Source organism: Octopus bimaculoides, chromosome 25 (genome assembly GCF_046866305.1).
Source record: "Octopus bimaculoides isolate indiv1 chromosome 25, ASM4686630v1, whole genome shotgun sequence".
NCBI lineage: Eukaryota > Metazoa > Mollusca > Cephalopoda > Octopoda > Octopodidae > Octopus > Octopus bimaculoides.
Window position 1 is genome coordinate 7,955,974 of NC_142952.1, and position 4,846 is coordinate 7,960,819.

A 4,846-nucleotide genomic window follows, 5' to 3' on the forward strand; every position below is an offset into this window, starting at 1 on the left:
AGATATTATACATTTTTGAGAATACAGTTTCATATTTATAAATGTTTCATGTTATTAGAGGTGAACGAACATTCAATTATGTAATGTCTTTATGAGAATGACTCCATATTCTAAAAACAGTTTCTAGCTTTTGTGAAATCTGACATTTCATTCGTTTGAATCTTAACTCAAAAGAATTAGAAAAGCAGTTAAGTTCGTGTTCGAATATTAATGCAATGAGCGTTAGATATTATGTGGGAGAAACAGACAACTAGATATGCATATATCTACTTTATGCATATATTTACTTTAAAAGCCATTTATGCGTGAATACATCTAATACACGCAGATTTTAAAAAGATAACTTGATGAAATTTTGTTTTGAGATAAAGCGATGCATAGTTATGTAGAGTGTAATATAAGGAAAGAAGGGAAAACGTTTTAATCAGTCGATATAATGCTTGCAATAAAAAGAAAATTCATTAGTGTTGATAACAACTTTTATAATCAAGGGAGGAAACTCCAAAATTCCGTGTGACTAGGACAAAAATATATCTTTATGACACTCAGTGCTGATCGTCGGCTATTGAATTTCTCCACTGAAGAGATGTGATGCCATACAATGGATTAAATTTCCGTTTCTAGATCATAAAAATATGCCCACAGTTCATCCTTTATCACTAGATCAAGTATTCATTGGCTTCAAGTCCTTTTGGCAGATCTAAGAATACTTCCAGTCTTCTCTCCTCCTCTGCCAAATGTCTCTAGGTACTCAATTTGCACACGCTTTCCAATATTTAGGATTTCCCTCCATCTTCTGTAATGGATTGTTATCCCAATCCAGCAGTGTATGCAAGCATACACATTGTGACACATGTATCCGAATGAATTAATTTGTTCATTCGTTGTTGATCTGCGAGCTGTTGCTATTGATGGTCATCCGATGGTCATCGGCTACATGTTTTGACTTGGAGCTTGTTTCTCCCTTGTTTAATCTTTTCCATCTATTTGTGCACACTGATTTTGTCTCTGGTGCCGCCCACCACCACCACACTCAAAAATATTGTAGCTTTCTGTGATTTTTGAAGAGTCAGTATCTCTCCGTTGTCAAGAACTTAATGACAACAGGTTGATACTGCCTGTAAGCTATTATCTGTCTACAATAAAAACGAACAGGAAAAATGACTGCGACAGAAAAAATATTTCACTAACTTGTGCAGTTTCAATGACATATGTCAGTTAATAAAATAAGATATATCACTTTCTATAACATTCAGTACAAGTCAGTACAATATTGCAAAGACACATCCATTAACGAGACAATTTAAAATAATGACATGGGAACATTTGTGAGAGTTGCCGTCTGCAGGAACAACGTATAAAGAAGTGACTGAATATTCTTATCATGGCGAACGAAAGGTATTTTATCAAAGTAGAATCAAGATGGATACATCAGTGCTAACATTACTGATGCAAACAATATTAAAAATGTAACTGCAAGAAAATATTTGATCAGTAATACTCGAGGCAACGCTGAATGTGTTTAAACCTCATTTTTATCTCATCTGCGTAACATAGACTTCGCAGTAATTACCGAAACACTGACGAGAGAATCAATAACAAAATGTGAAAAATTGTACTTTGGTTAATCTAGATGCCACAATAATTACAACGATATAATTGACTAAAAAATATTATCCTCAACACGTAATTACCATATTATTTGTTATTTGTCTAATGTTTAATAAATTAAATATGCTAAAATGTTACATCCAATCTTTTTGAGAATTCTATCGTTTTAAAATCATATTTACTAAACTTGGACATTAATTTACCTGCATTTCCAACACTACATCTGCAAATACGGTGAAGTATGAACTTTACTAACGAAGCCATAATAACCCCGAGCTTGTCTACAATTGTCTTTTCTAGATATTCAAATAACATAAAATTCATCATTATTTTTATTATATATTTTTTTTAAATCTTTACCCTATAATTAATCGCCGTTTGATCTTTATCATTCTATGCATTAACTACTGTTTTATCTTTAAGATGATGCCATTAATATATTTATTAGCAGACAAAATTTGCAATGCATTAGTTTCAAAAATATGAAGGAAATATGAAGAAAGAAACATTCATTGCAAATATTACACAGAGCAGATATTTACGTCTATCACGTGATCATCCACACTGAAATCTAGAATTATCAAGCTCTACTTCACTCACAAACAAATCGCACAGCAGAGCCTCAATGGAGTCACCTGATATGCCACAAATAGCAGCCACATCTCCCTTAAATAATACCTTTCTACTTTTATAAAAATGACACTTGAAAATGTAGTTGGTGTAAGAAAATAGCTGTGAAAAATAGATGAGATGGGTATGGTTTGAAAAGCAGGAAGTCATGATCACAAAAGACAATGTATTTTCACGCTATACAGCAGCTGATTTGTGGATCACACTTACATGTATGAGGAAAGGGTGATGTTTATGTGATAAATGGATTTGCCAAACATAGCAGCCAAATTTTCCTACAATGGCATCCTACAATTTTAGAACAAGAAACATTGAATAATATACCTTGAAAAAACAATTTAAACCAAGATAAATCAAGGAAAAAATCAACAGGAATAATTCTTAGTGATGCCTCATTCCGTAAAATACTATCGGCAACGAAGATAACATAACAAAATCTCAGCAACGAAATATATCCAAATCTTCATTGACACTCTATTACTAGAGTGTTATCTCTCATATGACAGGTATGGTTGGAAGTAATATCAGGAACTATGGTATACATAAAATAATTATAATTTGTCTTTTATCAAATTTCTTGATGTTAATGCAAAATATTGCAGTGACTACTAATTTTTCCGAAGTAAAGTTTTTATTACCTTGAAATAAAATTGAATAAAATAAAATTCTAATTTGTGTAACTCCTCCCAAAACCGGTGTATTATTTCAAAATTGTATATTACTTTCTCCTATAGGCACAAAGACCGAAAACTGAGGCGCTAGTTGGTCATATCGGCGCCAGTGCTTGACTGCTACTTATTTTATTGACACCAAAAGGCAAAGTCGGCGTTGGTGGAATTTGAACCCTGAACGTTAAAACAAACGAAATCCAGCGAAGGATTTCAAACGGCATTCTAACGATACTCCCAGCTCGCTAGCTTCAAGCTTGTAAATTTTCAATAAATATATCTCGTTATTTTTCAATCTTTTATCAACATTAATACTACAGATTAACTACTAAATGAATGTATATTTTTATTTTTCGAACTAAAGTATTTAACCGCAATATTCTCCTTAATCAAGTCCTATATGGAAAGAAATGCTTATAATATATTGCACGCGCGCATACGATTATATTCATGTAAAATTGAAAGACAACGCGGTTCCTTCTTCAGTGGGGATTTTGCGCTTTATAAACAGCGTATCACAAACATTAATGTGTAATGTAAACACTAAACTGAGGGTATTTATGATCTGATATTTCAGTTCGCTCTCGGCAACAGAAGTATCTGCATTATGGTATTTATTAAAGAAACATATGTTCACAAAATCTGTTCTACTTCTCCAAGTCTAATACCTAAGTATAGCTGAAAAGCACAAATTCCAATTATCTGGTAAGTATGTTATATTATAAATAAAAGAATATAATATCGGAAAATATATATGTATTGCATCTGTATGAATAGAGATGTATATGGATATATATATATATACATATATATAGAGAGAGATGTATATTTATATATACATACATATATATATATATATATGTATATATATATATATATATATATATATATATATATATATATGCGCATACATGTATATATATCCATGAATGCATATGCATATATTTCTACACATGTATATATGTGTGTGTTTGTATATGTTTGTACATATACATGTATGTGTGTATATATATTTAAATGTATAAACATATGAATAGAAAGGGACACACATACTTACCCATAGACACAAATACATACAAACATACACACACAGAGACACATACACACACACACACACACACACACACACACATACACACACACACACACACACACACACACAAACACACACACACTGATATATATATTTATACACATATATAAATACTAATCAAAGTCTCTATATATGTATCCGCGGTATGGGGACGCAAATTTCGCCAAAACTATTTCAACAGGATAGAGTCACGTCATCCAATCAAAGCAATTCTACTTTCACTGTCAGATGCCATAAAAAAATACACAAAATATGCACTCTATGAGGGAGGATGATTACGGAAAGTTTCAGACGACAACAAGAACTCATTAAGCATTGAAGAAGCAAGAAAAGAAAAAAAAAAAAAACAATCCAGTAAGATGTCTATAAATGCTATATGTTCATATAACGTATACGTTTCAATGTGCATATGTAAGATAGGAAAATCTATGCGTGTGTTTTTGCATTTATCAACGGGTATTTATGTATATTTACAAACACATCCACATATACATACATCTATCTGCATATCTATTTATCTATCTTATCTATCTATCTATCTATCTATCTATCTATCTATATATATATATATATATATATATATATATATATATATATATATATATATATATATATATATATAAATATATATATATATATATATATATATATATATATATATATATATATATATATATATATATATATATATATATATATATATATATATATATATAAATATATATATATATGTTATACAAGATATACATATATATCTTTGTATACATATAGTCATATGTGCGTGTGTGTGTATTTATAGAAGTATCGAATTTTCAACTCTTCAAATGTATAGTTAGTTCATATT